Source organism: Bos mutus, chromosome 18 (genome assembly GCF_027580195.1).
Source record: "Bos mutus isolate GX-2022 chromosome 18, NWIPB_WYAK_1.1, whole genome shotgun sequence".
Lineage (NCBI taxonomy): Eukaryota > Metazoa > Chordata > Mammalia > Artiodactyla > Bovidae > Bos > Bos mutus.
Genome location: NC_091634.1, coordinates 16119618 through 16143739, shown reverse-complemented (window position 1 = coordinate 16143739; position 24122 = coordinate 16119618). Strand labels below are relative to the sequence as shown.

Here is a 24122-nt window from a genome sequence, read left to right as displayed (position 1 = left end):
TGCCTCTTCCTGGCTGGACAACCTTGAGCAAGTCACTCAACCTCTCTGGGCCTCAGTTTCCTCACCTGTAAAACAAGGAGTAAAATAGTACCTACTTTGAAGGGTGTTGTGGGGTCTAATGAATTTGTATCTCTAGAACAGGGTCTGACCCGTGTCAGCTTTTTATAAGCACCAGTTATATTTACGTGACAATCAGAACCTTGTAATGTTCATAGGATATTAAAAGAGACCACCAGGATATGGGTTTTAGTAATGCACAGGCACCCTGTCCAAGTGTTAATGCATTTAAACCCAAGCACACCATTCTGAGGTGGCTTCCCTGGTAGCTCAGTTGGTAAAGAATCCACCTGTAATTCAGGAGACCCTGGTTTGATTCCTGGGTTAGAAGATCACCTGGAGAAGGGATAGGCTACCCACTCTAGTATTCTTGGGTTTCCCTGGTGGCTCAGATGGTAAAGAATCCACCTGGAGTGTGGGAGACCTGGGTTCTATCCCTGGGTTGGGAAGATCCCCTGGAGGAGGGATAGGCTACCCACTCCAGTATTCTTGCCTGGAGAATCCCCATGGACAGAGGTGCCTGGTGGGCTACAGTCCATGGGGTCCGGAAGAGTCGGACATGACTAAACAATGAAACACAGCACACCCTTCTGAGGAGGTAGATGCTTTTATTCCATTTTAGAGAAGGGTAAAGACACTCACCCAAAGTGACACAGCAAATAAAGGTGGACATAGAACCCAGGACCCAAAGACAGATATCTGGCCCTTAAAGAAAAAGAGAAAAGAGCCAAGATGGAGGCGAGGGAAGGAGAAAGTGGTGACCAGGCAGAGAAAGAGGGAGAAGACTAGGCAGTCACACAGATCCACACAGCACAGACACCGGCCTAGGGCTTTGGGGTGAGGCAGGTGGGGGCAAGGGGTGACACTCAGCCAGGCTGGGCTGCCCCCGCCAAATGAGGAAGTGGCTGGAAGCCCGTACTGAGGGAGGCCACCCAGGAGATGACAAGGACTTTTAGCCCCAACAGGAGAGGAGCCACAGCTAGGGAAGGAGGAACCTGAGGTTAGGGGCTATAGGGGGATGGGCCAGCGGCAGGAAGCCCCGTCCAGGCAGCACACCCACAGCTCCCCGGGCCTGGGCTCAGGACAGAAAAAGGGGAAACTGAATGCCAGTCATGGGACAGAGTCTGAGTGACCTGTTGGAGTCGGGGGTGAGTATTTGGAGTCCGGAAGAGGGTCACAGCCGAGCCCCAGGCGGCACTGGCTATTAAACACTGCCACTGCCCAGGCCTGGCCGAGTCCTGTCACAGAAGAATCAACACGCCACTACCACCACCAGGTCTGGAGTGAGCAGAGCCTGCCTGCTCAGGCGTCTCAAGGTGGCTGAAGCGCAGTGAGCCAGGGGCAATCAGGGACCAGAGGAAGTTCTGAGCCAGGAGGGCCCTGATCTGACTCAGGAGTCAACAGTCTTCCTCTGGCTGGGCGTGGGGACCTGACTACTGGGGGCAGGGGTGGGAGCAGGGGGCCAGGATGCGGCAGCAGTGGTCCAGTTTCTTGTGAGGATTTTGTGAGGTCCGTGAGAATCAGGCCTGCCTAGCACACAGTAAATGCTCAGTGAATGTTAATCATTATCAATATCATTGTTGTTATTGTTACTAGCAATTCAAGGCTTCCCAGGTGACTCAGTGGTAAAGAATCTGCAGACATGGGTTCAATCCTTGGGACAGGAAGATCTCCTGGAGAAGCAAATGGCAACCCACTCCAATATTCTTGCCTAGAGAACCCCAAGGACAGAGGAGACTGGCGGGCTATAGTCCATGGAGTCACAAAAGAGTCGGACACACCATAGTGACTAAACAATTCATGTCTCCAGTTCTGGGCTCCCCTTCAGAAAAAAATCCTCCTTCTACCTCTCAGTCTCAGCCTCCTGATCTGATTCTTCCAATTCCAGCCAGGCCCAGGCTGTCCCCAGTCTAACAGCCCCACAACCCAGGCACCATCCAATCAGATGTGGCTGCAGGGCTGGGTCGGAGTCTTGGGGTCCCCCTTTGGCTGCTGAGATGTGGGGAAGTCCGAGGTGTTCCAAGGGAATGGGCTGAGGTGGTGGCAATGTGAAGCATTCCAATATTTTAACCACAGGTACAGCTGTACTCCCCAGAAATGGAAATGGCAGCCCACTCCAGTGTTCTTGCCTGGAGAATTCCATGAACGGAAGAGCCTGGTGGGCTGCAGTCCATACAGCCCATGGGGTCGCAAAGAGTCGGACACAACTGAGTGACTAAGCACAAGCATAGCTGTACTGGAACAGACCCTAATATGCCAGCTGGTCTCCAGCCCAGGGTCTCCATCCCACTGGGGAAAGGAAGAGACAGAGATGGAGGGCAGACCCCTCCCCACAGTGCCCAACTCCAGGAAGCAGGGCTGCCCTGAACCCCACGAGATCTGTAAAGTGTCTCAGACTCTCTTGGCAGCAGCCCAAGTGTTGGGGTTGTTGACTTTCCCAGAAAACAAGCCATGGGTTGAGTCTGTGACAAACTCGCCTCTGTGGAAGCTACAGTCCCTTCCCCGACTCCCTGCTTCCATTCTCCCCACCCCCACCAGCGTCCACCCTCCCCCCAGCAGCCAAGGGAAGCTTTCTGAAAAGTGAGGCAAATCACTTACTTTTTTAAATGGCTGAAGGATTTGAACAGACACGTCACCAAAGAAGAGATGTGACTAGCCGAATAACACGTGAAAAAGCGTTCAACATCATTAGTCATGAGGGAAATACAAGCTAAAACCACAGTGAAACACCACTACACGCCCACTAGAGTGACGAAAATTAAAAAGACAGACCCTGTCAAGTGTCAGCAGACATGAGGAGCAGTTGGAAATGTGGAATAGAACCACCACCTTGGAAAAGAGCTTGGTAGTTTCTTATAAATTTAAATAGTCACAGGGACTTCTATGGAGGTCCGGTGGTTACGAATCTGCCCTGCAGTGCAAGGGGCATGTGTTCAATCCCTGATTGGGGACCTAGAATTCCACATGCCTTGCATGCCTAAGCTGCTGCAACACCACAATGGAATATCCTGAGTGTTGTAACTAAGACCTGACACTGCCCCCAAAATAAATACATATATTTAAAAATTTTAAATAGTCACCTACACATCAGATCAGATCAGATCAGATCAGTCGCTCAGTCGTGTCCGACTCTTTGCGACCCCATGAATCGCAGCACACCATCCAGCAATTCCACAAAGGAAGGCGTTTACTGCAGAGAACTGCAAACACATATTCAGGGACTTGCCTGGTGGTCCAGCAGATAGCACTCAGCACTCTCAGTGCAACCAGGCTGGTAGGGATGGGGCACCCGCGTTCAATCCCTGGTCCGGGAACCCACAACTAAGCCTACAAGCGTCAACTAAAGAACCCTGCACGCCCCAACTAAGGGCCCACGTGCCTCGGCGAGCACCCAGTGCAGCCAAAATAAATAATTAAATTTTTTTAATTAAAAAAAGAAAACATAAGTTTATATAAAGACCTGTCCATCTCTCTGTCCTCCCCTCTTTCCTCTCTTCCCCTTACTTCCCCTACTGGAGCTACACTGGCCTTCTTGCTGTTTCTCCAGTAAGTCAAGCTCATTCTCACCTCAGGGCCTTTATACCTGCTGTCCCCCATGCAGAATTTTCCTCTGGGCCTCTGGCCACTAGACTAAAGACTGTATCTCCTGGCTTCATTTGCATTTAAAAGGCCATACAACTTCACTCTGGCTGATGGGCCATGTTGGAAGTGAATGAGCAATGTATAGGCCATGGCTTTCATGGAAGGGTAGACTCCATCCTTCTTCAACTTTCTCATTTGCTGGAATTTCAATGAGGGAGTGATCACATTAAAACAAGTGGACAAGGGCAACATAATAAGGACAAAAGAGCAACAGGATAGAAGGAACCTCTGTACCCATCACACTGGAGGAGCCCTGGACTCATGAGAGGGAGAAACTTCTACCTCATTTAAGCCACCCATGGTAGGTAGTCTCCAAAAACAGTCACCAAGATTTTCTTCATCTCAATATGCACATACTATCCCTCTCATCAAGAATTACAGAGGGCAAACTTCTCTGGTGGTCCAGTGGTTGGGACTCCACACACTTCCATTGCAGGGATAGTGAGGGGCACAGGTTTGATCCCTGGTCAGGGAACTAAGATCTCACATGCCATGTGGCATGGCCAAAAACAAATACATTTTTAAAAACTTCCCTGGTGGCAAACTCAAACCAGGGCTCTGTGACAATCTAGAAGGGTGGGATGGGGAGGGAGGCAGCAGGAAGTTTCAAGAGAGAGGGGATATATGTACACCTATGGCTGATTCATGTTGATGTATGGCAGAAATCAACATAATATTGTAAGGCAATTATTATTCAATTAAAAATAAATAAATTAAAAAAAAACCCTACCATGGTGGTCTAGTGACTAAGTTTCCATGCTCCCAACACAGGGGGCCCAGGTTTGATCACTGGCCAGGGAACTACATCCCACATGACACAGCTGAAAGATCCTTTGGGCCACAACTAAGACAAACATATATATATATTTAAGTTACAGAGCCCATTTCCCTTCCCCTTGAATCTGAGCCAAATTCATGACTTGCTTGGATTTAGAACACAGTGAAAGTGGTGCTGTGCCACTTCTGAGCCTGGGCTGTAGGAAACCTTACCGCTTTTGCTCTTACTCTCCTGGAATCCAGCTGCCATGCTGTAAGGAAGTCCAAGCTCCCTTCCTGGAGAGTGAAGTCATACAAAGAGGCCCTAGAGGATGAGATATCATGAGGAGAGAAAGGCCACAAGGATAAGACCCAAGGCACCCGGCAGACAGGAAGTGCCCAGGGCTCCAAAAGATCCAGTCATCTTGGATCTTCTGTGCCCTTCCAGCCACCAGCTAAATGCAGAGCCCCTTGAGTGACCCCCAGGCAATACCACATGAAGCAGAAGAATCATCCCATCAGCTCACAGTATAGAATCATGAGAAACAATGTTGTTTTAAGCCACTACATGTTGGGATGGTCTGTTACAAAGCAGACAATGGAAACAGCCCTGGTACTTTGGGGGACCTTGTGCGTGTGTGCATTAAGTCCCTTCACTTGTGTCCGATTCTGTGACCCCACAGACTGTAGCCTGCCAGGCTCCCCGGTCCATGGGATTCTCCAGGTGAGAATACTGGGGTGGGTTGCCATGCCCTCCTCCAGGGAATCTTCCCTACCCAGGAATCAAACCAGCGTCTCTTATGTCTCTGGCATTGGCAGGAGAGTTCTTTACCACAAGAGCCACCTAGGAAGCCCTAGAGGGCAGGGAACCTTGCAACTGCAACCAACTCTGTAGTTTCAAATGCCCTGCTTGAACTAGCTGAGTTTACAGGGTGAAGTTTGTGAAGATTTGGAGATTAGTGCACACGTGATCAAAGAGGAAAGCCGAGCACCCAAATATCAGAGGGAAGGAAATGATGGAATTTTGGATGAATCTGAATGGACACACACCCGTACCACAGCTGCAAGGAAAAGTGGGAAAATGGATTTCTGAGGAGGTTGAATTCATAAGGTAAGAAATTCCTAAAAAGTAGAAGACAGCCAAAAAAAAAAAAAAAAACTGAGATGATGTTCAGAGGGCTCTGGACATCTGGGATAGAAGGCATGAGAATTGTCCAAAATACCAGGGGAACCAATCCATCCAGCCTGCCTTATCCTTCCTAGGTAGGATAATAGTTTGATTCTTTGGTTAAAACAAAAAGAGAAACCACAGTGAGATACCACTCCACATCTATTAGAATGGCAAACAACAGCAATAAATGGACAATATCTAGAGCTGCCAAGGATGTGAACAGTTGGAACTCTCATGCATTGTTGACAGGAGTGCAAAACAGTACAGATACTTTAGATAACAGTTCAGTTGTTTCTTATAAAGTTAAACATATTCTTACTGTATGATCCAACAATACCATTCCTAGGTATTTACCGAAGAGAAATGAAAACTTAAATTCACATAAAAAGCAGTTTGCCATATGAATAGTGGCTTTAGTCATAATGTCCAAACTAGAAACAACCCAAGTGTTCTTCAGCAGATGAATGGACAACCTGTGGTATATCCATACAATGGAATCCTGTTTGGGATGCGTGCTAAATTGCTTCAGTGGTGTCTGACTCTCTGTGAGTTGGACACAACTTAGCAACTGAAAAATAACAGTGTATTTGTCAAACCCATAGAACAGTACACTAAAAAGGATGAATTTTACCCTATGTAAGTTCTATGTGCATTCATGCTTGGTTGCTCAGTTGTGTCTGACTCTTTGAGACCCCTTGGACTGTAGCCCCACCAGGCTCTGCTGTCCATGGGATTTCCCAGGCAAGAATACTGGAATGAGTTACCATTCCCTCCTCCAGGGGATCTTCCCGACCAGGGATCGAATTTGAGTCTCCTGCATCGGCAGGCGGATTCTTTACTACTGAGCCACCAGGGAAGCAAGGTTGAATGCCTCATCAGCAGATGTTGTTCTTTTCCCCTTCTACTGGAATAGCATTTGGAATCAGACATCTGGTCCCCTGGCCAAGACTATGTTTCTCAGTCTCTTTGGAGCCAGGTGAGGCCTCATAACTGTCTTCTGGAGGATAGAATGAGGCAAGAAACAAAGCAGGCAACTTCAGGTTGTGTTTCTAAAGGCAAAAGTGAGACTCTCCCTGTCTCTGCCCTTCCTCTTGGCTGGAGTGTGGCCCTGACGCTGGCAGTAGGCATGCATCTTAGACCACAGTGGCTGAGTTTTCATTCATAAAATGAAGGTCTTTTAAATATAATTAAGGTAATGCTTGATGGATTTACCAATTGTGGTTCACCCATATCATCAATGCAGTCATTACGAATGAATTAGAACTCTACAAGCTGATTTGAAGGGATTTTAACTGAGAAAAGCTAGATGCAGAGAAGTGATTCTATTGGTGGTACGAGTGCAGTGATTAAAATGAATCCCTCATAAATATATATGTATATATATGTTTGCATATTTGAGTGACAGTGGGGAAAACTACCTTAGGATACACTCAGGCTGTTAACGTTGGCAACACTGGTGACCTCGGTCAGGATAGGAGATGGGGAAGGGTAAACACAAAATAGGGTTGAATGTAAAGGAACTACGTGAAAACAACAGTGTGTATAACATGACGCCGTTTATATAAAATGATATATGTAAAACTGTGCATATCTGAATAGAAAGAAGTATGAATGTGTAGTCAAGTAAATGTCAACAGTGGTATCTCTGGGCAATGGGATTTAGATCATTTAGATTTTCTTATTTTTAAAAACTTGGTTGTCTTTTTTTTTTACAGGGGATTTTTTAGTATATATAATTGGGGGGAAAGATATTTTAATTTCAGAAAGCATAACAAATTCAATTTTGCAGAAGAAAAAATAATAGGACTTTTTCTGCCAGGAATGGTGTTCTAAATAAACCAAAAACCATCTTCATTGGAGAACAGACAAAAATGCAGGATGAAATCTATGGGGGAAAAAATTATTAAAAGCAGCAAAACACTAGTTAGAGGGAGGGCTTCCCAGGAGGTGCAGTGGTAAAGAATCCATCTGCCAATACAGGAGACGCGAGAGATGCGGGTTTGACACTTATGTTGGGAAGACCCCCTGGAGAAGGAGATGGCAACTCACTCCAGTATTCTTGCCTGCGAAATCCCATGGACAGAGGAGCCTGGCGGGTTACAGTCCATGGGGTCTCAAAGAGTTGGACATGACTGAGCACACACACCAATAAGAGGGTAAGGAAATAGTATTGAAAACTCTGAATAAAACAAGAGTGGAGTTCAAAACTCAAATGCCTTTGGGACAAATGCCTTCTTCCATGCAAAAGATGGTTTGAGCAAAAGTAAAGGCCCAGATCCACCCAGACTGGACAGTCTGAACCTCAGCTCTTCCTTTTAAGCTGAGACCTGAGGTCATTAAGGTAAGAATGAACCAGGAGGGACTTCCCTGGTGGTCCAGTGGCTAAGACTCTGCACTCCCAATGCCCAGGGCCTGGATTCAATTCCTGGTCAGGAAACTAGATCCTACGTGCCACAACTAAGAGTTCGTATGCTGCAGCTAAAGATCCTACATGACAAAACCAAGGCAGATGAGCCCCAGTGTCACAACCAAGACCGGGTGCAGCCAAATAAATATTTCAAAAAACCTTCTGATGAAGAGCACTACCAAAAACCTACAGCAAGCATCATTTATGGTTAAGTATTAAAATATTGGGGCTTCCCAGGTGGCACCAGTGGTAAAGAACCTGCCTGCCAATGCAAGAGACTTAAGAGACGCAGGTTTGAGATGTGGGTTTGATCCCTGGGTTGGAAAGATCCTCTGGCTGAGGGCATGGTAACCCACTCCAGTATTCTTGCCTGGAGAATCCCATGGACAGAGGAGCATGGCGGGCTATAGTCCGTAGGGTCACAAAGAGTCAGACATGACTGAAGTGACTTAGCACACATGCATTTAAATATTTAATGGTTAAATATTAAAAGTTTTCCTTCTAAGTGTGGAATAAGACAAAGAAAGATGCCTGTTGTTATTGCTTCTTTTCAACTTTGTCCTGGAAACCTTAACTCTGAAGTAAAGCAGGAAAATAAATAAAAAGTTATTGGCATCATTATTAATAGATTATGTGATTCTGGCTAAAGAATGTTCAGAAGACTCTACAGACTAATTTATTAAAATTCATAACAGAACTTAGCTAGGTAACTGGATATAAAATCAATGTATAAAAATCAATTTTATTGCCACATACCAGTCATAAACCAAACAAAGGTGGAGAAAAGTAGCCATCTATATTAGCGTAAATGATCAAGTGACTGGTAATAAATCTAACAAACTGTATGAAAAGCCTATATAAGGGACCTTTGTAAAAGACTTTTTAAAAAATCTAGATAATGGTTTGATATACCATGTTATTGGATTTGGATAGCAGTTTCCCTTGAATTTACCTATATGTTCTATCCATTCATAATCTAGATTAAAAGCTTTTTTCTGTGCAACTTGCAGGTGGATTCTAAATTTTATACTAAAATCAAAGAGCCAATTATAACAAAGATACTCTTAGTGAAAAAACAAGGAGATAGTTTCCACCCTCGCTGATATCAAGACTTTTTATAAAGCCAGACTTCTCTGGTGGTCCAGTGGCTAAGACTCCACGCTCCCAATGCAGGGGCTAGGGTTTGATCCTTGGCCAGGGAACAAGATCCCAAATGGTACAACTAAAGATTCCACTGCTGCAACTGAGACTCAGTGCAATCAAATGAGTAAATAAAAATAAATATTTTTAAAAATACTTGTAAAGCAATGGAAATTAATTCAATGATTGGTGAACTAGAGTAGAGATTCTAGAAGTATACCTATGTACCTATGGCCCCCTGACTTGTGATAGAGGTTTTTACTGCAAAAAAAGAGAAAAAGATGATCTTTTCAATAAATATACTGAGTTTCCTATCTAATTGGATGAAAATTACATTAGACTCCTACCTCATACTAAGCACAATAATCAACTTTAGGTAGATCACAGACCCAAATTGAAAAATAAAATGAAAAAGTTTTAAAAGATAATGTAGCATAACTGCAAGGAAGAGAAAAGATTTCTCCTTTTTTAATTTTTAAAAATTGAAGTATAGTTGTTTTAAAATGTGTTAATTTCTGCTGCACAGTTAAGTGATTCAGTTATACATAGACATATTATATACATACTTTTAAAATCTTCTTTTCCATTGTGGTTTAACACAAGATATTGAATACAGTTCCCCATGCTATACAGTAGGACCTTGTTGTTTATCCATTCCATATATAATAGCTAACATCTGCTAAGATTTCTTTTTTTTAATTTTTTTTAAATTTTATTTTACTTTTAAACTTTACATAATTGTGCTAAGATTTCTTAATCAAGACTCAAAAAGCACTAACTACAAAAGACAAGATTGTTACATTTGGCTAATCAATGTTAATAATTTGTATTCATCAAAAGATGTCTTAGAGTGATATGGTTATATATTTATATTTTAAAAGGTCTTTATTGCTTAGAGATACTTACTAAATTTTCTTTGATAAAATAATAAGACTTTTAGAATTTGCATAAAATAACCCAAGGGGGAAGAAGTGTAGGTAGAGAGGAAATGAGATTGGCTATATACTGACAGGCTTCTCTGGTGGCTCAGTTGGAAAGAATCTGCCTGCCAATACAGAGGCGTAAGTTCGATCCCTGGATTGGAAAGATCCCTGGGAGAAGGAAATGGCAGCTCACTCCAGCATTCTTGTCTGGGTAATCCCATGGACAGAGGAGCCTGGCAGGCTACAGTTCACGGGGTCACAGAAAAGTGAGACATCACTCAGCGACTAAACAACAAATACACTGACAATTGTTGAAGCTGCTAATAAGCCTTTGGGAATTCATTACACTGTTCTCTCCACTTTGGTGTATGTTTTGAGATTTTCCATTAAAAAGATACCATTACCAAATGGTCAGAGTGGGAGAAGATATTTCCAACATATGATGTAGACTAAGGATTTGAGTAGGGGATATAGAAGTAACTCCTTCAAAAACAAACAGCCAACCCCAAAAGAAAAGTGAGCAGAACTCTTAAGCAGACCCTTTACATAGGAGGAAATCCATATGGCAGTAAAGGTATCAATAGGTTCTGAAGTTCAGTGGGAAATGTGAATTAAAACACCTACCCCTCAGAACTTTCTGATTGGTCCGGAGGTTAAGACTCCACGCTTTCAAAGCAGGGGACAAAGGTTTGATCCCTGGCGGGGGAGCTAAGATCCCACATACCATGCGGTGAGGCCAAAAAAGGACACCTTCCCCTCTATACCTGGAAATGACAAAAATGGCAAAATCTGACAATACCACGTGTGGGTGCTAAAAGATAGGGAGCAACCAAAACTCCCACGCACTGCAGAAGGAGTGAGTGGCAGTGGTTTAACCACTTTGGGAACAATTTGGCATTGTTATTCCCAGTGACTCAGAACTTCTGCCTCTCTATCTATATCCTAAAGAGACTGGTGGATGGACACCAGGAAGCCTGTGCAAAGCTCTTCATAGCTGTCCTACTTGCAAAGCCCTTCAAGGGAATCAACACAAATGTTCATCAGAGGAAGATGGATACGTACTTTGTAGTAGATTCACACCATGGGACATTATGTGATAACGAGAATAAATATCTTGACTGCGTAGAATAAACACAGTAGGTACTAGTACTTGTCACAACATGGATTTATCTCACAAACAGAATGTTGAGTGAAAGGAAAAAAACATATATGAAAGAGTATATGCAATATGGTTCCCATTTACATAGAGTTTTAAAAGAGTCCAGATTAGACTATAGTGTTTAAGAAGCACACGTAGGTGGCAAGACTACTAAGAAAACCAAAGAAAGGATTCCATCAAGTCTAAATGGTGGTAACCTGTCAGAAAGCAGGAAGTTTTATGAATAAAATAGGACAAAACATTTTCTAGAATGCATCAATGACATCTTTTTTTTTCCCCACTGTGGATGTGTATGCATGAGTGTTCACTCAATGATTCATTATCCTGTGCTTTTGCTTTTTGTTTGGGGGGTTTTGTGGGCTTTTTTTTTGATAGGTGTTTGATATGTCACAATAAATAAAATTTAAAAGATCTTAATGCTTGCTCATTATGAAACTTTTGAAAAATACAGCAAGATACAATAATAAAAATGAAAAAAAACACTTCACCTACATCTGAGAGACAATCTCATTATGGTATTTTGTTGTATTTCCTTCCTGTCATTTTACTGAATATATGTTTATATATTTCTGACCATATCATATGTGCAAATCTGCATGCTGCCCATCTTTGCAAACAGCTTGTATTTACCTGATCAGATCAGATCAGATCAGTCGCTCAGTCGTGTCCGACTCTTTTCGACCCCATGAATCGCAGCATGCCAGGCCTCCCTGTCCATCACCAACTCCCGGAGTTCACTCAGACTCACGTCCATCGAGTCAGTGATGCCATCCAGCCATCTCATCCTCTGTCGTCCCATTCTCCTCCTGCCCCCAATCCCTCCCAACAAGGAGCTATATTCTCTTTGACTGGTCATTCAGGACCTGACCTCACTGTACACATCTGCTCTTTGCCCTGGGAAAAAAGCAAAGAGATGACCTTCAGAATAAAGTAGACACCAAAGCTAAGATTTTATTTCTCAATTCATCTATGCTCAAGAAGAACCATAGGATGAGTCTCCATTTTCCTTTTCCCCTTCCCACATGAAGAACATAGAATATGGATGTGGTGGGAGCAACCTAGGACCACTCAGGCCAGGGCACTCCCCTAGGAACAGGAGAGCCATTGGTCAAAGCAGCTTGGCTCTCTGATGCCATGAAGCCTCCATACTGACACCATGAAGCCTTGGACTGTTTATGCTTGGTCTATTGGTTCAGTTCAGTTCCATTCAGTCGCTCAGTCGTGTCCAACTCTTTGCAACCCCGTGGACCACAGCACGGCAGGCCTCCCTGTCCATCACCAACTTCCAAAGTTTACCCAAACTCTTGTCCATCGAGTTGGTGATGCCATCCAACCATCTCATCCTGTGTTGTCCCCTTCTCCTCCTTCCTTCAATCTTTCCCAGAATCAGGGTCTTTTCAAGTGAGTCAGCTCTTCACATCAGGTGGCCAAAGTATTGGAGTTTCAGGTTCAACATCAGTCCTTCCAATGAACACTCAGGACTGATCTCCTTTAGAATGGACTGGTTGGACCTCCTTGCAGTCCAAGGGACTCTCAATAGTCTTCTCCAACACCACAGTTCAAAAGCATCAATTCTTCAGTGCTCAGCTTTCTTTATAGTCCAACTCTCACACCCATACTTTACTACTGGAAAAACCATAGCTTTGACTAGACAGACCTTTGTTGGCAAAGTAATGTCTCTGCTTTTTAATATGCTTTCTAGGTTGGTCATAACTTTTCTTCCAAGGAGTATGCATCTTTTGATTTCATGGCTGCAGTCACCATCTCCAGTGATTTTGGAGCCGGAAAAAATAAAGTCAGCCACTGTTTCCCCATCTATTTGCCATGAAGAGATGGGACCGGATGCCATGATCTTAGTTTTCTGAATATTGAGTTTTAAGCCAACTTTTTCACTCTCCTCTTTCACTTTCATCAAGAGCCTCTTTAGTTCTTCACTTTCTGCCATAAGGGTGGTGTCATCTGCATATCTGAGGTTATTGATACTTCTATTGGTTAGAGAGAAATAAAGTTCTCCTTTGTTTAAGCTACTGTTTTATTGTATTCTGTTATGGATTCGTATCGTACCTAACCTGAAAGTGAAAGTGTGAGTCCCTCAGTCATGTCAGACTCTTTGCAACCCCCTGGACTGTAGCCCTCCAGGATCCTCTGTCCATGGAATTCTTCAAGCAAACCTACTGGAATGGGTTGCCATTTCCTCCTCCAGGGGATCTGTGGTACCTAACCTAGACCCTACCTAAATGTTCACATGTAAACAATTTTTCGTGTTTCCGGAATCTTAGACACATCAGTTTTAATTGGTTCATAATATTGTATCCTGTGAAAGTGTTGAATTTTTCATTCACTCATCCATTCATTCATTTATTCCACATATATTTGTTGAGCGCTTACTGGGCCCCTGGTTGGTGAAATGGTGAACAAAACTGCCTTCCTGGAGCTTACAACCTAGAGAAGGAAGACAAGTGATATACACGAAAACAAATAAATCAACACAATAACCCTTCTCTACTTTCAGATACAGCGTGTTCCCAAACATGTTGTAGAGACTAATTGCTCACTAACACCACTCACCGTTGCCCCTTTGGGACTGGACTACATCCTCCCTTGCAATTGGTTATGTGAACCAAAGAGCTAGTGTGCAGATGTGTGTCCGACCTCCAGGTGTGATCCCCAAGACCTCCCACGTATGCCCCTCCTCTCTTTCAACATTCACTGATGGAGAGGATGAGGGGTGGGAGCAAGGGAGCTAAAGGAGCCCAGAGCTGCCAGATGGGGTAGCTCTACCCCACTGACTGCATCATGCTATCCTGTGGGGGGGAAAAAAAAAAGGTTGTATCAAGCCACTGAGACTTGGGGAAGAAGACTTACTTCTTCAAGTAACAACTGCTATTTATTTGGGACTTCCCTGGTGGTCCAGTGGCTAAGACTCTGGGCTCCCAATGCAAGGGGCCCAGGTTTGATTCCTGGTCAGGGAACCATATTCCACATGCCGAAACTAAGACCTGGTACACTCAAATAAATAAGTAAATAAATTTTTTAACTGCTAGTAATTTACCTTTCCTCATACATGTGAAGAAAGGGCTCTGGTAGACTGCAAAAATGGCTCCAGTTTTTCACCCCTTCCTGTCTCCTTGCCCTTTGCCATCTGATTTCACAGCCACTTCCATCAAAGGGAGGAATCTATTTCCCCACCCCTTGATCTGAGTAAGTCTTGGGCCATGAGGTGGCCAATAGAATGAGGTGGAAGAAATGACTTGATAGTTGACAACAGTTGCTGAAAAACTGAAAATAGAGGGATACATAAATTTGTTTAGCAAAAAATACCTAGGAGGGCCCTTCTTATTACAGTTATCATGGACACTAGCATGTTAATTAAAGCTCCTGCATCTCACTTAGCTTCATTCAAGTCAGCATTTCCCACATTCATTTTATTAAGGAGGCTTTTATTCTCAAATACCAATTAATATCCCATGGACCTTTGTCAAATGCTAGTAGGTCATAGTTAAATTATTTCCAATTTGGTTTTGTTTGTTTTGCTTTATTAAAAAATGGTGCCATAGAGACTTCCCTGGTGGTCCAGTGGTTAAGAATCCACCTTGCAACACAGCGAATGCAGGTTCAATTTCTGGTCTGGGAACTAAGATCCCACATGCCACAGGGGAACTGAGCCCCCTGCACCACAATGACTCAAGCCCATGCACCCTAGAACCCATGTTCCGCAACAAGAGAAGCCACCGCAAGAAGTCAAAGATCAAGCACAGCCAAAAATAAATATATAAATAAATTTTTAAAAAAATTTTAATGATGCCATAAAAATCCTTGGGGTGAAATTCTTTTCCATTTGCCAGATTCTTTCCAGTAGTGTAAATGATGAATTAACAGATATGAGCATTTTCTTTTTTTTTTTAGATATGAGCATTTTCAAGTTTTAAACTTGGGGCCCAATCCTTCTCTATAAAAATCACTCCCCTTCACACCCCGATTGTGGTGAATGTGAACAGGGTCTCCCATTTCCCTGAACTCTCCTCACCAAAGGGAACCACATTTCAAACATCATTGCTGATTTGACAGGCAAAGGGCTGCCTCTCAGTATTTCAAAGGGCAAATTATTTGAATATTACCAGGGATAAACTTGGCTTTTATCTTTTTTGGCTCTTTATGTTTCTTCTTTGAATTGTCCTTTCATATTAATTGCCCATCTTTCTTTTGGGTACTGGCTTTTCCTGTTAATTCCACGTTAATTTATTAATATGTTTATCACTTTTCTGTTATACCTGTTGCAAATATTTTTCTCTACTAGTTCACTTCAATTTTAGTCATGCCTTTTTTAAAATAATAATTTTTGTTTGTTTTTAGTCGGTATGTGGGGTCTTAGTTCCCCAACCAGGGATTGAACCAGCACCCACTGCATTAGGGAGCAAGGAGCCTTTACCTTTGGAATGCCAGGGAAGTCCCTAGTCATGCCCTTTTCAAACATATGGGATACTCAACTTTGTATACAGTCAAATATGTCAATCTTTTCCTTTATGATTTATTCTCTCTCTCTTTTTTAAACAGGATTTTTTCTCAGCCACACCCAGTGGTAGGCATGCGGGATCTCCAGGGATCAAACTCACGCCTCCTGCAGTAGGAGCATGGAGTCTTAACCACAGGACCGCCAGGGAAGTCCCTGTGATTTGCTCTCTTAAAGTTCAGAAAGTCTTTCCCAACCCAGAGGTTATTAAATATTTATTTCATCTTCAAGATTTTTATTGTGTAATTTTCTTCCCACATTTTACTCTAGTCCATCTGGAATTTATTTTCATTTATCATGCAAGATGAGGCTCCAAATTGATATTTTCCCCCAAATGGCTGAGACATAAACCCAACTGGTGTGACATTATGCTTCTGTTCAATAATAGTCTTGCTTTCTTTACTGTCTTTAGCCAGTCATTCTGGTATATTACCCAGGATGATTGCTCTTACACTGACATCACAGTTCATATTATATGAGTTCCATGATTTTGTCTGTCTTGTCACCAGTGTATCCACAGTACCTTGGCATATGGCAGGATCTCCATAAATATCTAGTGAAAGAATAAATGAGTGAATGAATGAATGAGTGAGTGAGCAAATAAATGAATGTATACAATACGCTAGTCCTGATCTGGGCACTGAGTGTGTTTATGTTGGTGATAACATTCTGCCCGTTCCTCTGTGAGGCCCAAGGAGGAGTAGGAAACAGTTTAATCAGCTTATATCAGGTAGCCACTGCTGCATAATGAAATTCCTCACAACTAATGGCTTAAAACCACAACGGAGGGCCAACTCTTCCCTCAGGGGCAGAGTCAGGCGGGCCTAAATCGGCAGCCAGCCACTAAGGGCGCTTTCTTAAGCTCTGTGAGGAATGGCTGGGACGAGACCAAACAGACAGGAAGTTGGGCACTTACTTGTGGCAGTGCATAGCACAAGCCTTTCAGGAGGGAGAGAACACCCAGACTGCAGAGCCTGAGGCCTGCAGTCAGGTGTACAAGAGCTTAGCCTGGCTCCATTCAAACTACTGCAAACACAAGTACCCTCACCTCAGACACACAAGCTTCAGTGGCCTGTCCTTGGAAGAGTACAAACTGATCCTGTCCACAGATATGTTGGACGAGTTTAAGGAGATGAATAAAGGCATGTGGAAGAAACGGCAGAAGTTTGTCCCCAAGAAGCCCAATGAGAAGCACAAAGCCTAGGCTCAGGCCTTATAGCCCTGCCTACCTAACCATGAAGTCATGTATGTTACCATTATCAATAAAACACCCTGATTTTTCCCATTAAAAAAAAGAACAGCAACTTTATTTGCTCACTGTCCTGCGTTTCAAGAATTCAAAAAGGACGCAGCAGAGATAGTTGTCTCTGCTCCACAGGATGTCAGCTCTGGCTAGGACACCCAAGGGAAAAGAATCCAAGGGGCTTCTTCGCTTGTGAGCCTGGTGCTTTGGGAAAAGCTCAGATGGCTAAGGGATAACTCGAACAACTGCACTGGGGTCATACATCAGGGGCATCTATTCTCACTCTCACCTGGCTTCCTTAGGTCTCCACGTGGCCTTTCCATGTGGTCTCCCCAGTGTGGAGCTCAGAGCTCCTGAGCACACAAAAGCAGAAGCTCCCAATCTTAAGGTTTAGGCCAGAACTGGCTGTGGGGGGCGGTGACTTCTAGCGAGGCACACATCCAAGGCAGATTCGAGGAGAGAGGATTACATGAGTATGAATAGGGAGGTGTAGCTCTTTGGGAACCTTAGTATCAAACTGCCTTCCACTATTCAGTAAATGGCTCCTTATTGACCATTCACAAGGGCCAGGCTGGAAGCAGGTGCTGTTGACAGGCCTCACAGACACAGGCTCCTGAAATGCAGTGAATGTGGGGGCCCAGGCCATTACTGGGCCCTGAGGCAGGTACCTCTCCCAGTCGGAAAGAGGGAGTGGGCTCCATTGGACATAACCCCAGGGATGTGCCTTAAAAGTGAGGAGACCTGGGGTACACAGGGGATGAACCACTTAGAAACTGTCTTGGTGAATCCCTAAAGTCTAAAGGCAGAGAGATGAGGCTGGGGCCAAATCAGAACCTATATAACGGGAGATGATGGAGGCCCTGGGTATCACTGTAAGAAATCTAGCATTCATCTCTGTAAATATTTATTTGTTTATTATATATTTGGCTGCATCAGGTCTTAGTTGCCCTGTGACATGTGCGATCTTAGTTCCCTGACCAGGAGTCAAAACTGCATCCCCTGATTCTTAGCCACTGGACCACCAGGGAAGTTTTTAGCACTCGTCTTGAAGAATAGTGATTCCCAACCAGCAACTGGGTATCCGAATGACCTGCATTTAGCTATTTCGAGGTATTTAAACAATACCTCCACGTATCTCTTGACTTCCTACTTTTGCATTCCAGTCCCCTATAATGAAAAGGACATCTTTTCTGGGTGTTAGTTCTAGAAGGTCTTGTAGGTTTTCATAGAACCATTTAACTTCAGCTTCTTCAGCATTACTGGTTGGGGCATAAACTTGGATTGCTGTGATATTGAATGGTTTGCCTTGGAAAAGAAGAGATCATTCTGTCGTTTTTGAGATTGCATCCAAGTGCTCCTTTTCGGACTCTTGTTTACTATGATGGCTACTCCATTTCTTCTAAGGGATTCTTGCCCACAATAGTAGTTATAATGGTCACCTGAGTTAAACTAACCCATTCCAGTCCATTTTAGTTCGCTGATTCCTAAAATGTCAATGTTCAATCTAGCCATTTCCTGTTTGACTATTTCCAATTTGCCTTCATTCATGGACCTAACATTTCAGGTTCCTATGCAATATTGCTGTTTACAGCATCGGACTTGACTTCCATCACCAGTCACATCCACAGCTGGGCATTGTTTTTGCTTTGGCTCCGTCTCTTCAATCTTTCTGGAGTTAGTTCTCCACTGATTTCCAGTAGCATATTGGGCACCTACGAATCTGGGGAGTTCATCTTTCAGTGTCCTATCTTTTTGCCTTTTCATTCTGCTCATGCAGTACTCAAGGCAAGAATGCTGAAGTGGTTTGCCATTCCCTTCTCCAGTGCACCACGTTTTGTCAGAACTCTTCACCGTGACCTGTCCATCTTGCAAAAGTAGGAAGTCAAGAGATACCTGGAGTAACAGGCAAATTTGACCTTGAAGTACAGAATAAAGCAGGGCAAAGGCTAATACAGTTTTGCCAAAAGAATGCACTGGTCATAGCAAACACCTTCTTCCAACAACACAAGAGAAGACTCTACACATGGACATCACCAGATGGTCAATACGAAAATCAGATTGACTATATCCTTTGCAGCCAAAGATGGAGAAGTTCTATACAGTCAGCAAAAACAAGACCGGGAGCTGACTGTGGTTCAGATCATGAACTCCTTATTACCAAATTCAGACTGAAATTGAAGAAAGTAGGGAAAACCACTAGGCCATTCAGGTATGACCTAAATCAAATCCCTTATGATTATAGAGTGGAAATGACAAATAGATTCAAGGGATTAGATCTGATAGACAGAGTGCCTAAAGAACTATGGACGGAGGTTTGTGACATTGTACAGGAGGCAGGGATCAAGAAAAAGAAATGCAAAATGCAAAATAGTTGTTCAAGGAGGCCTTACAAATAGCTGAGAAAAGAAAAGACGTGAAAGGCAAAGGAGAATAGGAAAGATATACCCATTTGAAAGCAGAGTTCCAAAGAATAGCAAGGAGAGATAAGAAAGCCTTCCTCAGTGATCAGTGCAAAGAAATAGAGGAAAACAATGGGATGGGAAAGGCTAGAGATCTCATCAAGAAAATTAGAAATACCAAGAGAACATTTCATGCAAAGATGAGCACAATAAAGGACAGAAATGGTATGAACCTAACAGAAGCAGAAGATATTAAGAAGTGATGGCAAGAATACACAGAAGAACTATACAAAAAAGATCTTCATGAGCCAGATAACCACAATGGTGTGATCACTCACCTAGAGCCAGACATCCTGGAATGTGAAGTCAAGTGGGCCTTAGGAAACATCGCTACGAACAAAGCTAGTGGAGGTGATGGAATTCCAGTTGAGCTATTTCAAATCCTAAAAGACAATGCTGTGAAAGTGCTGCACTCAATATGCCAGCAAATATGGAAAACTCGGCAGTGGCCACAGGACTGGAAAAGGTCAGTTTTCATTCCAATCCCAAAGGAAGGCAATGCCAAAGAATGCTCAAACTACCACACAATTGCACTCATCTCACATGCTAGTAAAGTAATGCTCAAAATTCTCCAAGTCAGGCTTCAACAATACATGAACTGTGAACTTCCAGATGTTCAAGCTGGATTTAGAAAAGGCAGAAGAACCAGAGATCAAATTGCCAACATCTGCTGGATCATAAAAATAGCAAGAGAGTTCCAGAAAAACATCTACTTCTGCTTTATTGACTATGCCAAAACCTTTGACTGTGTGGATCATACCAAACTGTGGAAAACTCTTCAAGAGATGGGAATACCAGACCACCTGATCTGCCTCCTGAGAAATCTATATGCAGGTCAAGAACCAACAGTTGGAACTGGACATGGAACAATAGACTGGTTCCAAATCAGGAAAGGAGTATGTCAAGGCTGTATATTGTCACCCTGCTTATTTAACTTATATGCAGAGTACATCATGAGAAATTCTGGGCTGGATGAAGCACAAGCTGGAATCAAGATTGCTGGGAGAAATATCAATAACCTCAGATATGCAGATGACACCACCCTTATGGCAGAAAGCAAAGAAGAACTAAAGGGTCTCTTGATAAAAGTGAAAGAGGAGAGGAAAAAGTTGACTTAAAATTCAATGTTCAGAAAACTAAGATCATGGCATCCGGTCCCATCACTTCATGGCAAATAGATGGGGAAACAATGGAAACAGTGACAGACTATTTTGGGGGGCTCCAAAATCACTGCAGATGGTGACTGCAGCCATGAAATTAAAAGACACTTGCTCCTTGGAAGAAAAGTTATGACCAACCTAGACAGCCTATTAAAAAGCAGAGACATTACTTTGCCAACAAGGGTCCATCTAGTCAAAGCTATGGTTTTTCCAGTAGTCATGTATGGATGTGAGAGTTGGACTTTAAAGAAAGCTGAGCGCAGAAGAATTGATGCTTTTGAACTGTGGTGTTGGAGAAGATTCTTGAGAGTCCCTCGGACAGTGAGGAGATTCAATGAGTCCATCCTAAAGGAAATCAGTCCTGAATATTCATTGGAAGGACTGATGCTGAAGCTGAAACACCAATACTTTGGCCACCTGATGTGAAGAACTGACTCCTTAGAAAAGACCCTGATGCTGGGAAAGATTGAAGGCTGATGGAGAAGGTGGTGACAGATGATGAGATGATTGTGTGGCATCACCGACTCGATGAACCCAAGTTTGAGTAAGCTCTGGGAGTTGGTGATGGATAGGGAAGCCTGGTGTGCTGTGGTCCATGGGATTGCAAAGAGTTGGACTTGACTGAGTGACTCAACTGAACTGAAACAACAAATGGGAGGAGGAATGTCCAGTTATGAACCATTCTATGGATCAAGAGATGGGCTGGGCTGCATATAAGGCTTGAAAACATGGCCATGTAGTTAGTCATCAAAGCCCCCAGAATATAACAGAGATGTTCATCTCAGGAGACTGTCTAGAGTCAGGACAGAAAAGAACTCATATCAGTGCCTCAAATAACATTCTTTGGAGCAAGATGTGGCCATCAATTCCTTACATCAAAAGGTGGGATCTATGTAGCTTCATTTTGAATCTGGGTGGGTCTTGACTGCAGAACTGATGCTGTGTGATTTTTTTATGCCAAGTCATTAAAAAAAAATACAGTTTCTGCCTGGGTCTTTTAGAACACACACTCTGGAAGAAGCCTGTCCCCAAGTAAGATCATGATGCTGGAGTGGCGTGTGCAGCCTCTCTGAACAACAGTCCACTGAGTTCTCAAGTGACAATCAGCAACATTGTTAGTGAGCCACCTTGGACAGTTGAGTTTTCAAATGACCACCCCAGTCAACATGTGACTCCAACCACAGGACGGACACCATATGAAAACAACCCCACTGAAACCTTTGTGACTTTCTGGTCCTTAAAGTTAGAGGAAAAAGAAAATGGTTGTCTTTAGCTGCTTAATTTAGGGATAATTTGTAATGCAGCAATAGATATCTGAAACATTGAGGTTGCAAACTCAACCCAAACCCTAGGGACTTCCCTGGTGGTGCAGTAGCTAAGAGTCCATGCTCCCCGTGCAGGGGGCCAGGGTTCAACCCCTGGTCAGGGCACTAGGCCTCATATGCTGCAATTAAGACCTGGCAGAGTCAAATACATAAACATTAAAAAAAAAAATCCTAATCCTACAGCAGCCAGACACATGATGTAATTCAGTAAGCTGCGAAGAGCCAGCTCATTGGAAAAGACCTTGATGCTGGGAAAGATCAAGGGCAGGAGGAGAAGGGGGTGACAGAGGAGGAGATGGTTGGATGGCATCACCGACTCAATGGACATGAGTTTGAGCAAACTTCAGGAGACAGTGAAGGACCAGGAAGCCTGACATGCTGCAGTCCATGGGGTTGCAAAGAGTCGGATACGACTTAGCGACTGAACACAACAATGCGAGGCCTAGTGTGGGATGACCAGCTGGGCTCTTTGGTGCACAGAGGAAACCATGCTGTGCTGCTTTGGGCTGTATTTGCCCCGATCTGTTCCTCGCCCTGTTGCTGCATCCCAGGCCACAGTTCATCTCCCCTTCGACTGGATTTGCCTTGGGTTCCACCAAGGAACCTGGTGGTTCCTTGTGGCAGGAGCCTGGAAGAGAGGAGGAAGAGGCCAGGGCAATCCTCCCCCTGCCTGGTAAGCCCGCCTCTCTCCCTGTGGCTCTGCTCCCTCCACCACTCCAGCTAGCTAGACAATCCCACTGGGTTTCCAACTTCCATCAGGTGACTTTGTCTCCAGGCCCTGGTGACCCCACCTCCTCGCTTTATTCCTCCAGCCTGGAGCAGTGGTGGCTTCCCACTGCTGTTAATTTCCACTGGCTTCACTGGCTCTTGTTGGCTCCTCAGCTCCTCTATCCACTGCATAACCACCCCGATGTGTTAACATCCCTCTGTTCTAACACTGGAGTGGTTTCTGTATCCTCATCAAGCCCTCACAGGCATAGCGGCTCCAACCTGCCGATCCCAAATCAGAAAGTGGGTTCTGTGTTGTCAGATATCCCCGTGTGGCAGAAGCCAGAAATGAGGAGGTCATGGGGAAGGTTCCGAGAGTTCAAACACCATGGATGACAATGGTCCTCTGACTTCAGAGTGGATGGAGGCAGCGAGAGAGACTGAAGAGGAGCAGCTGCAGCAGTTCACATGCTGGGTCAATGAACAGACTTTTTAAAAGCACCTATTGTGTGCAGGCTCTGTGGGTGGAGCTGGGGTCAAAGTGGTGAGCTAGAGAGATGAGTTCCTGCCCTTGTAGGCATACCTGATAGTGGGAGAGACAGACAAATGACAAGAACAGTGTGTGCTATGTATCTACCATGCAGAGAATGAAAGGTGGGTGACATTGTGTGACTATGGATATAGGCTTGGTTTTAGTGACAACTGAGGTGGGGGCATCTAAGCTGAAGCCCAAAGGAAAAGAGCGAGCCAGCCCTACAAAGAACCACATTCTTAGAAGGGGGAATGGCTGTCACAAATTCCCTGAGGCAGGGAGGAGCTGGGAGTGTGTGAGCAATAGCAAGAAGGATGGCAAGGCTGGGGCAGAAAGAGGGAAGGTGGAGTCGGGGGACTATATGAAGATGGAGAGGCTGCAGGAGCCACAGGAAGGGGTTTGGATTTTACTGTAAAGTGCAATACGAAGCCATTGGAAGTTTTTAAGAAAGGAAGTAATGTGATCTGATTTATGTTTTTGAGGAGGCCCAAAACGGAGTGTGAGGGCTACAAGTAGGGCACAAGATTAGATGCTGGGAAACCAATTTGCAAGCGACTGGAGAAGGCAATGGCACCCCACTCCAGTACTCTTGCCTGGAAAATCCCATGGACAGAGGAGCCTGGTGGGCTGCAGTCCATGGGGTTGCTGAGAGTCAGGCACGATTTCACTTTCACTTTTCACTTTCATGCATTGGAGAAGGAAATGGCAACCCACTCCAGTGTTCTTGCCTGGAGAATCCCAGGGATGGGGGAGCCTGGTGGGTTGCCGTCTATGGGGTCACACAGAGTCGGACACTAGTGAAGTGACTTAGCAGCAGCAGCAGCAACAGGGGTCCAGGTAGGACCAAGAGATGCTCAGACCAAGGTGTTAACAGTGAAGGGGTGAGAAGTAGGTGGGCTTGGGAGAGTTCTGTGTCACACAAACCGGGAG

At 44.2% G+C, this 24122-nt stretch overlaps 1 pseudogene; it reads left to right on the top strand.

Moving 5' to 3' along the window:
- The first annotated feature begins 950 nt into the window (after positions 1–950).
- LOC102270442 (ubiquinol-cytochrome c reductase complex assembly factor 2 pseudogene) lies at positions 951–16969 on the top strand (annotated as a pseudogene).
- The last annotated feature ends 7153 nt before the right edge of the window (positions 16970–24122 follow it).